Below are 13,963 nucleotides of genomic sequence, written 5' to 3' on the forward strand. Positions count from 1 at the left end.
GGTAGCTCGGTAGAAGCTACACATGTGAAAATGATTTCAAATATTGTTTCCAATGATTCTACTAAGTCTGGATTCAACCCATTATAGTTCAATTTTTGAATGATAATCAAAATCAAGGTTCTTTTCCTGGACAGTATTGTACTTTTTCAGGACTGAAGTTGTTCTGACAGATACCAATTTTCACTTTTCTTTGGTGTCTCCATGGACACAACACATAATTTCCATCTAGTCTTTCTTTTTCTTTTTCTTTTTGTTTTATGTTTTGTTTTGTTTTGTTTTGAGGGAAACCAACATTCTACAAATGCCATATAATTACTCCATTCCATGATGGTTCTTAAAACTGTTACCTTGGCTTATAGTGTTCATTCAAAATTCCATCTTTGCTACTGAGGAAGGATGAAACTGAAATGTTTAACTGAAAAGTGACAGCTCTATCTCTGGGCATATCTTCACCATACATTTAAATCACATTCAACACACATTTAAATCACATGGCTTGCCCCCAAGAATCCTGATAAGTAGCTTTTTTTTGGGGGGGGGGTTGTAGAGTTGTTGAGGTTTTTTTCAGTTTTGCCCAAAGTTCTTGAGCAAAGAAATTGGACGTTTTTGAGCTATTTCTGAGGGAAATCGGCAAAAGCGACATTGTCATACGTCAGCTGCCATATGTCCGGATTTTCCCGGCCAACTAACGGATTTCCACCCAGACACTGCTTGCAGCCGCAGTATTCTGGATGTGTCTGGGAAATTCTGGACACATGGCAACCCTAGGTAGTTCTGGGAGGGGAAAACTACAGTTCCCATGATTCTTTGTGGTAAGTCATGTCCTTTAAATTGTGTCAAATACGCTTTAAATATATTGTGCAGATCTGCTTTCTGTTTCATCTTTAAGTGGAACCTTACACATGCTTTACTCCAAGATAAAGGTAAAGAGTAAAGGGACCCCTGACCATTAGGTTCAGTCGTGGCCGACTCTGAGGTTGCGGCGCTCATCTCACTTTATTGGCCAAGGCAGCCAGCGTACAGCTTCCAGGTCATGTGGCCAGCATGACTAAGCCGCTTCAGAGCAGCGCACGGAAACGCCGTTTACCTTCCCACTGGAGCGGTACCTATTTATCTACTTGCACTTTGACGTGCTTTCGTAGTGCTAGGCTAGCAGGAGCAGGGACCGAGCAACGGGAGCTCACCCCATTGCGGGGATTTGAACTGCTGACCTTCTGATTGGCAAGTCCTAGGCTCTGTGGTTTAACCCACAGCACCACCCGCGTCCCTTACTCCAACATAACACCCAACAAATCCACTTTCTATAAACCAACATCCTCAAACCCATTCAAACCCAATCCTCAAACCCATTCTCTGTGTTTGCACTGCAAAGTGAAGTTGTGGAATGCTTCTTCTCTGACAAGAAGCCCAGAAGCACCAATTTCTATCTAGCCTTTCCCAGAGAGCTAAGAGCAGTGATGCATTTTCTTAGTCACTCCTTGCAAGAGCAACATGCTTCTGCTGGGATGGTTTTACATCTGCTCAAACGAAAGAGGATGGTTTTTTAGGTCTGGCCTGCCGGGAAATGACATGGGTTGTGTCCACCTCATGTCACACCAGTTCCTCCCATGAGGAAGCAGCAACCATACTACAATGACTGGGTTTGAATCACACATCAGTATTTTTCAGATATGCAATACAGCTGTCTCAAACGAAGAACCCCGGGATAGTTATGTCTTGAACTATGTGCAAAGGAAGATTTGGGATATTAAAGCTATTGTCCACATTTGAGAATTCAGGACAGAAGCAATTATGTCAGACTGAAGCCAACATCCTGTACAAATGAACAAACAGGATGGCAATTCAATGGCTACAGACCCAAGAGAGTGCACCTCCTGAGGTTAAAATATTTCTAAATTCAGGGGTGATTTTCCTAACTGATGAGTTAGGGATATGCTGGTTCCAGGTGCTACAGGTTTGTGTTACCATATTTCTGGGGTAAGGAATACAACAGACCCTGTTGTCCATATCAGTTTAAATTAATATTGCTGACTACTCTGGCAAAGCGTGTTCTCCTTCATGGAGAGCACATGTTGCAGTGGGGGATGACAGGACACTCCAAAGTTGTGGGGCGGGCTAATTGATTGTGGCCACTGTTGTGATTGGGCTTCCCTTGTTGTTGGGAAGAAGTTAATCTTGCCATTTGTTGATTGACAGCCAGAAATGCTAAAACTCCTTGCACGAGCCTAGGGCTTCCTCTTTTCACCTGTGCATCAGATTGCCCCTCCCCCTCCCTAGAATTAGGGTTGTTCGCTTTGACCTTGCTATGCCTGTCATGGGGTCGTCTGCTCTTGGGGCAGGGGCCCAGTAGGAATTTTGTCCATCTGACTGATTGGCTGGGGCCATTAGGTTTTTGCCTACTGCATAGCAAATTGTCACAACTTGTAAGGTTGCAGTTAGGCATTGGTTCTATGGTTTGGTTGGTTGAGGGGCATGGATTGGCTGTGCCTGCCCCTCTAATGCTGCTGCTGCAAGGGATTCCGTTAAAGGAATACACGGGCTCACTATTGCTTTTGTCCACCCTGTCAAGGGGTTCGGGCCATAGCAATGAGCTCCTGGTTGCATTTGGGGAGGGCTGAGGGCAGGTTCCCTGCTCTGTTGCTAACCCCAAGTGTATTCCCCTTTTCTGACTTTTGCAGGCGTGTGGAATGTCAGTCTGTCCCCCACTGGGGGGGGGGGGGGGAGATAGTCGCAACCAATGCCTAAGCAACCACTCACATGTTTGTATTTTAATAAAGTGGTGGCCAAAATTATGCCAAAAACCTTAAACAATATTTCGGTGTGATGTGTGAGTTATTTGGTATGGCCCTGGGGACATCGACACGCAAACACAACTTACTTGTTTGCACCCCTTCTTCTTCTGGTAGCTTCAATATCTTGAGCAGTTTGTTAGCAAAGGTTTTTGTCAGGGAACTGCCATCAGGAGGGCAGGTGGTGGAAGGGCTCATGGAGGTTAGGAGAGACTCGGCAGCAGAGGAGGGAACCAGCAGGGGGAGAGAAGGAGCTCCAAGGGAAAGTGAGTCGGAGGGATGGCTCAGAGAGACTTCCAGCGAAAACAGTGGGGAAGTTTCAGGACCTCCTATAGGGACACCCACCCCTCGCCGGAAACTGTCGCGCCGAGAATCCCGAAGACGCGTTTCCGTTAAGGAGCTTCTATGTTGGAAGCGATTCCGCAAACGCCCACTGTCGGATTCTGCCAGCGATTGAGGGAGTCATGTTTAAGGGGCTCCGCTATAGACAGAGCTTTGATAATCAAGCCAAACTCTGAGGGACTAAGCTTTACGCACAAGCAGCTCATCTTCCCATCACAGTTTTATTCCATGCTGTTCAAGGAACCACACATTTGTGGCCTTTTTGTTTAATTGAATGGGTCTTATTATGTTTCACTGGACATTTCCTTTGTATGTGTGCTTGCCAACAACCCAGTGCAATCAGTCACCCCTAATGTTGTGTAAACTAACAACAGTGCTATTTATTCAATGGGGGGGGGGGAAGAGAATAAAAATTACAGTTTGCGGTTTGCTTTCCCTATACACACAACAGTACTTTTGTTAACAAATTATTATTAATAACTTGGGGGAATTAGAGAGTGTACAAACAAGAATAGGCAGAAACCAATGGATTTCACACCTGCAGTGAATCCATGATTTATTTAGTGCAATTCTGCTCTGGGAAGGGAATAATAATAATAAAAGGAAACTTACTTCTTCAGGTTAGGTGGTTTATTTGATTTATTTGTCTGTACACAGAAAATGAGATTCTTACAGCCCCCTGGTATGTGCGATGAATAGATAACAACTTATTGCCAATCTCTGAAGTAGGATAATTAGAATATAAGAAGGTGGAACAGAATGGGATATTCTGCATGGCAGACGTGCTAACACTTTCCTGTATGAATTGTTGACCTCATATTTGTTTTAGTTTTAATATTTATTGTTCAGAGGCCTACTGCTTTGAATGCAGCTAATGTTTTCAAGGATTGGTGTGTGTGTGTGTTTGTGTGTATCACAAACTACTGCCTGCCCTACCGGTTAGGAATTTGGCATACAATCACAGTGCACCTCTCCATTATAAAAGGTAACATACATTTGATGCTTAGCAATTCTGCGGAATTGTTTTAAGCTGACTTATTATTGTTAAAAATGGCATTTGCAATCATCATATTAATGTGTAACAGGCTTGATTTAGAATGCAGATACTGACATTTTGTTGCTCCAGACAATTATCTTAAACTCTCCTTATATTTCAGTTTACTGTGGGATTGGGGTTGGATTGCTATTACTGACTGGCTACACAAAGTCTTATGAAAATGAGGCAAGTGCTGAAAATAATTATGAAAATGTGCAACAACAACAAAAAATCCTTACCAAGAAACAAGATTAATTGCTAATGGCTGGGGAAACCATTTCGTTCATAGGGTATCTCTCTAAATGCAGGGGTAAGAATTTTCTCTATATTCAGAACCATTTCCAGCTGAGAACAGGTCTCACAATACTACTTTGGTGATTATTGTGGCCCCTCTTCTGCGGGTTACACACACACACAAACACACACACAAACACACTGATTCTCAAAAGCAGCATGTAAAAATGAGACTTAAGAGAAAATAAGGGGGATGCAGGTGGCATTATGGTCTAAACCACAGAGCCTAGGGCTTGCCGATCAGAAGGTCAGCGGTTCAAATCCCCACGGCGGGGTGAGCTCCCATTGCTTGGTCCCTGCTCCTGCCCCCCTAGCAGTTTGAAAGCACATCAAAGTGCAAGTAGAAAAATAGGTACCGCTCCAGTTGGAAGGTAAACGGCATTTCCATGCACCGCTCTGGTTTGCCAGAAGCGGCTTAGTCATGCTGGCTACGTGACCCGGAAGCTGTATGCCGGCTCCCTCGGCCAGTAAAGCGAGATGAACACTGCAACCCCAGAGTCGTCTGCGACTGGACCTAAAGGTCAAGGGTCCCTTTACCTTTTTTAATGAGAAAATACAGACATAGGTTCTGCACATCTCTACTTGCAGATAGCATACACAAAGAACAGGTCACATGGCAAAACTGTTCCTGACCACACCATTTTAAACTGCTACTGAGATCTTAAGACTGAATGCTCCTTCAAATAAGCCAGTGTGAACAAGATTTCATTGAATCCTAGCATTCCACCTTATGTGGGTGGTGTGTTGTGCTTAGCCTTTGCCTGATGATTTTGACAGGTTGCTTAGAACTGTGGCAATCATATCATACATATAGCCTCAGTTCCTCTACCTTTCTGGAGAATCACAAATGTGATTTATAAATAGTGCTTTTTCATGAATTCATGGAGAAGTACGTCAGTATTGGATTCTCTGAAGCAGGTCAACTACAGATTTTTAATTCATGGCTGTCATTAGTGTCTCATTAATTCAAATAATATCCAGGAAGCAGATTTGAATTGTTTCCTAAGATACGCCTAAAGCTAATTTGTATATTTTTTAAATAATCACCAAATATCCAAATGTATGTATGTTATTAAGAGAAATAAATAGTTGAATGCCTGTACAAAAATGGTAACGATGCTGTCTGTACTTCATGCCTTTATAACAGGGGCAATTAACCTGTGAAAGCTCAGTTGGTTAGAGCATGTTGCTGATAAAATCAAGGTTGCAGGTTCAATCCTTGTAAGGGACAGCTCCATAATTCTGCACTGCAGGGGGTTAGACTAGATGATCCTCAGGGTCCAATCCAACTCCTACCTAGGCAGTTATCTTTTTACCAAGGGTCAACATTGATGCCAAAATCTAGCATCGCCTGAGCTCTGTGAGTGCAGCTTTCTCCCGATTGAAGTGCAGAGTGTTTCAGGACTGGGACATTCGAAGGAAAACCAAAATGCTTGTTTATAAAGCTATTGTACTACCAACCTTACTGTATGCTTGTGAAAGGTAGACTGCTTACAAATGCCATCTCCAACTCCTCGAAAGATTCCATCAATTGTGTCTCTGAAAAATTTTACACTTCACTTGGGAAGACAGGCAAACTAATGCCAGTGTACTGGAAGAAGCAAAGATCACCAGTGTCCAAGCAATGATTCTTCAACATCAACTTCATTGGACTGGTCATGTTGTGCAGATGCCCAATTATCGTCTTCTGAAACAGCTACTCTATTCTGAACTTAAAAATGGAAAGCGTAATGCTGGTGATCAACAAAAGAAGTTTAAAGACTCTTTCAGGGAAAATGATAATAATAATAAGTATATACACCGACAACTGGGAAACACTGTTCTGTGAGCACTCCAGTTGGAGAACAGGACTTTGAAGAAGCTCAAACTCAGGATGAAAGGAAGAAACATGCTAAGAGGGTTGATTGTTATGCAAATGAAGGGGGGGAAGGAAGCGCCATCACCTTCCCCCAATGAAAAAAGGGTAGTCCGGTAGAGGACTCCGGGGGACGTTGCCTTGTCCGAAACCTAGGGAGGTAAGGGCCTCCGGCATGCCCCCGAGCGGTGACACCCGTGGGATCCTAGTTGGCGTACTTCAACAGGACTCCCACGGCTTGTGGATAACCCTTCCCGGTCTCCATGCCGGGTAGTCGATAGGAGCCAATGTCTAAGGCCAATACCTTTCAATTCTGTAATCAATAAAGTTGTGGCCTTTTTATGCCCATTAACCTTAAATAATGTGTCCAGTGTCTTCATTTCACATGGGGGAGGGGATTTGCCACGCAACAGGACTTTGAAGAAGCTCAAACTCAGGATGAAAGGAAGAAACGTGCTAAGAGGAAGGCACACTTGGCAAACCCTCACCACAATCAACTCCTGCCCAGAAACCTATGTCCCCACTGTGGAAGAGCATGTGGATCCAGAATTGGCCTCCACAGCCACTTACGGACTCACTGTTAAAATTGTGTTCTTGGAAGACAATCTTACTCGGCTACGAGTGATCGCCAAAGAAAGAAGATGATTTTGCGATAAGATGCTGCATGGACTGGGATTATGGGAGTTGTAGTTCATCAACATCTGGAGTTCCCCATGTTAGCCAGCCCTGTTTTTCAGAGATTGCTGAATGTCAGTCACTGGCATACTGGGGTGAAGGGTTTACGAGCAATCAGAAACTCTTATGTGAAACATCAGTAACCAAAACATGAGTCTGCAATGCCTCTATACCTGAGCAACGTCTTGCTGACCCTTGATTCAAACTGACAACAATGTCTTTATGAAGCCAAGTGCTGATAACAGTAATATGTTATGTGACATGATTATGTGACATGATTAAAGAAATATGTAAGCCTATTACAAGGATGGGTTGTGTTGAGCAGATCATGTTTCAAAGACTTACTCTAAATAGCAAGATTCAGGTAGGTAGCCGTGTTGGTTTAACACAGTCAATATATATTTAAAAAATAAAAAAAATATTGTCCAGTAGCACCTTAGAGACCAACTAAGTTTGTTCTTGGTATAAGCTTTTGTGTGCATGCACACTTCTTCAGCAAATTCAGCATCCCATTTAGGCATATAATGTAAACAGGAAAAATAATCTAGCCCTACTTAAACCAATATATCAATGCCCTTTAATCCACAGGAAAAGCATTTCTACAAAGGAGCATACCATGACAATTCCGTAAGACCACTGCAACTTCCGCTACGATTCTAACCTAGGAGAATATTAAATGAAATCAGGAAGTAATGGAAAGGACAATTGTGTTAAGAGACCTGAGACACAGACCAACAGAGACTGATGATGCAATTACCCTTCGCCGAGGCTACGCACTTCTAATGCGATAAGGCCCACATAGTTCAACACATAAGAATGAAAAGGTGAACAATAAGTCTCATTTTAAAGTAGATTTGCTTTGTGGCTGCTCAAATACTCTGCATCTCATTGATTAGAATGCCAAGGAAGTTCCACAACGTGTCACCCTATTTGCTGAAAGGAAACTCCGAGAGAGGCATTCAAAGGCTGCTTAATGAGAAGGGGTAGAATGAAAGAACGGGGAAAGAAAAGAACTGAGCAAACGTCAAGTTCAGTGCTATCAATACGGTACTGACAACAATGAGAATATTGAATATTTATAGAAGGAGTGGATTAGTGACACTCCAGGAGGGGGAAAAAAAACCCTTCTGTTGTTCCTCAAAGATGTAGAAAAAGAAGCCATATTTTTAGCATGTCTTTCCCTTCTAATATTTGACTGGCTGCAAGATAAATAAGGCACTGCTGGGTTGAACAGTTGTCCTTCCGGACTTGCTACATGGTTAAATCGGTACAGCTGGGGTCTTCAAGGGCAGAGAGAAGATCCAGCTTATCTCAGGAGGTGTTGAGGCTTGAACTGGGTGCTGCTGGAATTGTGTGCAGCTTCCCATGTAGTAAGCCATCAAAATGCATGTTGCAGCATTTGCCCAAGCCATGGGGAAGTTCAATGCAGTGCTATCCAGATGTTTTGGACAACAATTCCCATCAGTCCTGGTTCTGGGTCGTGTCAGTAAGGGACAATGAGAATTGCAGTCTGCAACATCTGTGTGGGGCACCACACTGGCTAATTCACTGGCTAAGTTTAATAAATAATAATAATAATAATAATAATAATAATAATAATAATAATTTATTATTTGTACCCCGCCCATCTGGCTGGGTTTCCCCAGCCACTCTGGGCAGCTTCCATAGAGACCAAAAATACACTAAAATGTCACAGATTAAGACCTTCCCTGAACAGGGCTGCCTTAAGATGTCTTCTGAATGTCAGGTAGTTGTTTATTGCTTTGACATCTGATGGGAGGGCATTCCACAGGGCGGGCACCACTACCGAGAAGGCCCTCTGCCTGGTTCCCTGTAGCTTTGCTTCTCACAATCAGGGAACCGCCAGAAGGCCCTCGGCGCTGGACCTCAGCGTCCGGGCAGAACGATGGGGGTGGAGACGCTCCTTCAGGTATACTGGGCCGAGGCCGTTTATACTCAGGGACAGGATTGAGTCTACCTACTCAAAGTGGCCTATGGAATCCTCCTGTTCCAGTTAAGTCTTACTCAAGCAACAGCTCAGCTCAGTTTTGTTCCTTTGGTTTGTCGCTGAGTCCTCATTTATGGTTTTCTCCTTAATCATGGTTTCCTGTCTTTTTCTCCTTTGGTTCTGACTTACTCTGCTGTCTTGACTGTCAGTTTGCATTTCTTAGTGCAGAAAGTATTGATCTGATGGGTAGAGGTCTTTCCTATTCTACTTCATTCAAGAGGGTTCTGGAAGCTTCTCTGTGTGAAAGAAACAAGCAGAAGGTTCCTGATGTTTGGGTTATACCTTCAGAGAAGCTGAGTTTAAACTGGTTCTCTTATCTCTTCTGTCAAGGTCATGCTGACTATAATAATAGGCCAGAAAGAGCTTGAGTTTCACCTTTCTCTTTCCATCTCTTTTCCTTATAGTGTGGTGTTCTGTACAGTGGTACCTCCAGTTACAAACGCCTCAGGCTACAAACACTTCAGGTTACAAACTCTGCTAACTCGAGTTGAGAACTTTGCCCCAGGATGAGAACGGAAATCGTGTGCCAACTGCTAACTCGAGTTGAGAACTTTGCCCCAGGATGAGAACGGAAATCGTGTGCCAGTGGCACAGCGGCAGCAAGAGGCCCCAATAGCGAAAGCATGCCTCTAGTTAAGAACAGTTTCAGGTTAAGAACGGACCTCCGGAACAAATTAAGTTCATAAGTAGAGATACCACTGTACATAGTATGCTCAGTGTTAAGGTTTAGACTTATTATAAGTTATTGTAAGTTTATGTTGTCTGCTGCAACTGGATTTCTTATGGACAGTGTCAATCCTGAATATATTGGATTTGTGACCATTATGCTCATTTGCCTTCAGTAGCAGTAAAGCTCTGCTGGGTGAAATATAATTGCCTCTGGTCTATTTTTTTTTTGGTGTGGGGATCCTGCAACGTGTTTAAGTTTTCACTCTGCTAACTATACATTGGAGTTCTGCTCTGAATCAATATTGTGTAGAATTCAATGACACTGACTACAGGCTGTTCCATAGTTCCTGTGTGCTGCCTGCTGCCCATAGCCCAGATCTGACAGCTTAAGCCTTGCAGTGATCCTAAATTCTTACTGTTTACTTTCTTCCTTATCTATGAATGATGATGCTTTTGGAGACACCACTGATGTGGCAGCCAAACCTGCCCTGCACTGGTCCCATGTACACAAAATGTTTGCAATGTATCCAAATTATGCACTGTGCCCCATATGGACCCTTTTGAAATTAAATGCCTCCTTCCACATAACTCTGCAACTTGGTTAGTTTAATGGGGGAAAACAAACTTTTATAAATAGTACAGATAAGTGGGAAAGTATGACATATTCCATGAAAACTATTTTAAACAAGGAGTGTGTGTGTGTGTGTGTGTGTGTGTGATTAACAATGAGGCACTTTGTATTTGTGTTCTTCTTTGCTGAATATAATCCTGTAATTTATGGGAAGCATACAAATCAGCTTTTCCTGTTAGCCAAAAGAGTCAGAAAGAGAAAAAGAAACAGAAGAACCATATTGGTTTATTGTCACACACATCCCAAAGCACACTCAGAAACGACCAAACAGCAGCAGCTACTAGCAACAAAAATATCTGTTACAGTTTTTAAAAGTTGTAGCACCTACGCCTTTACCAGCTCAGCAACAGATTTATATATTTTTCACTACTTTCAGTTAGATGACAACAGCTCTAGGCAGTACACAAATCACATCTTCAGTAGGGCAGAAGTACACATTGTATATCTGATACATCATTTTCTCATAAAGTGAAAATCAACAGTATCATAAAGAGAAGCGGGTGAAATAGCAATGAGAGGATTTTCCAGGTTCCACTCCTTTATTGTTCACTTGCCTCTGTGTTCTACTGCTACTGAATTCCAGAAAACCTCTAAAATGGATTGTAGAATTTAGTACAGTGGTACCTCAGGTTACATGCGCTTCAGGTTACATATGCTTCAGGTTACAGACTCCACTAACCCAGAAATAGTGCTTCAGGTTAAGAACTTTGCTTCAGGATGAGAACAGAAATCATGCTCCGGCGGCGCGGCAGCAGCAGGAGGCCCCATTAGCAAAAGTGGTGCTTCAGGTTAAGAATAGTTTCAGGTTAAGTACGGACCTCCGGAACGAATTAAGTACGGTACTTAACCTGAGGTACCACTGTATTGCTGCAGCTTCAGTTTCATTTGCATCTCCTTTTCCTTTTTGGACTCTGTGTTACACACACACACACACACACACACACACACACACACTTGATATGATCCTAGATACTACTGTATCAAGAACAAGAAGAAAGGATTTCTTCTTTGAATTAAAGGGTTAGGAAATGAATAACAGCATGTGAGCCCATTGGATATATGGTTAGTGCAAGGTAGAGGGATTCATTCTGGAGCTAAGCCAAAATTTACCAGAAGACACTTTTTCTGAGGAAGTGTCAGAGATTTTTGCCACCATGCTGACAAAGGCTACTTTGACAAAATTTCTCCAAATATTCTCCACTGCTTTTGTGTTAGCCACCATTCCCCCTCTAAACTTGATGCTAGGTCCAAAGCATTGCAAAATGGTGACCTTGCTCCTAACACAGTTGCTGGTGTTTCCACTTGCAACAGCATAATCGGGATGGGGAGGAGAAGGGAGAGAAGAGTTGTACAGCTGCCATTGCTAGTGCCCTATCTTTAATAATAATAATAATAATAATAATAATACTGGAAAAATGTTCCTCCTCCTGGAGAAATTCCCCCAAACCCTCACCACCATTTCTATGACAATATATACAGGTGAAACTCGGAAAATTAGAATATTGTGGGAAAATTCATTTATTTCAGTAATTCAACTTAAAAGGTGAAACTAATATATGAGATAGACTCATGACATGCAAAGCGAGATATGTCAAGCCTTTATTTGTTATAATTGTGATGTTTATGGCGTACAGCTGATGAAAACCCCAAATTAACAATCTCAGAAAATTAGAATATTAAATGAAATCAGCAAAACAAGGACTGCAAATAGAGCAATATTGGACCTCTGAGAAGTAGAAGCTTGCACATGTACTCAGTGCTTGGTCTGGGCCCCTTTTGCATCAATTACTGCCTCAATGCGGCGTGGTATGGATGCTATCAGCCTGTGGCACTGCTGAGGTGTTATGGAAGACGAGGAAGCTTCAATAGCAGCCTTCAGCTCTTCTGCATTGCTCGGTCTCATGTCTCTCATCTTTCTCTTGGCAATGCCCCATAGATTCTCTATGGGGTTCAGGTCAGGCGGGTTTGCTGGCCAATCAAGCACAGTAATCCCATGGGCATTGAACCAGGTTTTGGTACTTTTCGCAGTGTGGGCAGGTGACAAAGTCCTGCTGGAAAATCTCATGGTAGATGGCTACGTTGACCCTGATCTTAATGAAGCACAGTGGACCAACACCAGTTGATGACATGGCTCCCCAAATCAACACAGACTGTGGAAACTTCACATTGGACTTCAAGCATCTGGCATTGTGTGCCTCCCCATTTTTCTTCCAGACTCTGAGTCCTTGGTTTCCAAATGAGATGCAAAAGCTGTACGCCATAAACATCACAATTATAACAAATAAATGTTTGACATATCTCGCTTTGCATGTCATGAGTCTATCTCATATATTAGTTTCACCTTTTAAGTTGAATTACTGAAATAAATGAACCTTTCCACAATATTCTAATTTTCCGAGTTTCACCTGTAGAGTGGAGAATTTCAAGATTCTAATTGCACACAGCTCTGTTCTATTCTCCATGGACTACTGAAGGAGACAAGTAACAATCACATCTAGTGTAACACCCCCCAAACCCTGCTATTACATAACTGTTGCAGCTACATTATATTGCCATTAGCAGATGGATACACTGGCAGAATCGTTTAGGACGGAGGCAGAAATAATCTTGCACAGACTTGTCATCAAAGCAAACCACAGATGGCCAGTAGGCTACCATGATCAATTGATGAGTGATTTGCTGGGTAATTAATTGTTGTGAAGAAGCACTTCTGTTAATCTAACAACTCACACAACCATATTTACTGGGCTGGTAGATGACAGTCCTACTCTTGATTTATGATGATGGGATTTTTAAAATGTTATGAAACTCCACCAAGGGCCCTGGTGGAGAAAGTCTACTATCTGAAGAAGGGGGGGGGAATCATTGCTTTCTTATTACCCATAAGCCCGCTACATTTTTCTTTTTAAAGGTCAATCAATGACAGCATGAACTTTTTCTTTCCCAATACTGAAAGGCAGCAGCAATAAATGGCTTTCACCATACATGGTGGAGCAGGTATACTGTTGGATAAGTTTTAATTCTAAAAATCACAGTAAGTGACCTTCTTTATAATATCACTATTGTTTGTCTAGACTCAAAGATAGCCTGTATGACAGTTTTCTTAAAAAAAAAATCCACTATACCTATATTCCTTGTCAAGTTGTCCATCAAGAAGGGAGTTGATATTAAAATGGTACATTCTTCCAGTTTGATATCAAAGTTCAAATATTGTCTGCGGTGACAGAAAGATCCATAACATCTAAGCCAAGCCAGAAACCAGAGGATCAATTTTTAATCAAGATAGGTAAACACTGAAGAAAAGAACCAAACCAGCTTAATTTGTTTGCATGTTTGACCAAATCCTGAGTTCCTTATTCATTTTAGCCAGTCTCTGTTTAAATGAAACCTTGCGGTCTTGGCCTCAGTCCTTCAATAAAAAAACACATATTCTGAAGGAAGAAGTCATTTGAATAGTTCTGGCTTTGGGTTTTAAGGACCTGTTCATATCCATGTGCATGTGCGTGTGTGTGTGTGTGTGTGTGTGTGAAAGCGGAGCTCCTTTTCCCAGCTACTTCCTGGTGACTATCATCCTTCTATTTCCTGGAATATACCCTAGGATTATAATACAGTGGTACCTTGGTTCTCAAACTTAATCCATTCCGGAGGTCTGTTCCAAAACCAA

At 42.3% G+C, this 13,963-nt stretch overlaps 1 protein-coding gene across 1 annotated transcript in view; it reads right to left on the minus strand.

Moving 5' to 3' along the window:
* The window catches only part of LOC307223635 (uncharacterized protein), a 688,399-nt gene that overhangs the window by 356,228 nt on the left and 318,208 nt on the right, over window positions 1–13,963 (minus strand). The gene's annotated exons all lie outside the window — the stretch shown is intronic.

This window comes from Podarcis cretensis (assembly GCF_951804945.1).
Source record: "Podarcis cretensis genome assembly, chromosome: 9".
NCBI lineage: Eukaryota > Metazoa > Chordata > Lepidosauria > Squamata > Lacertidae > Podarcis > Podarcis cretensis.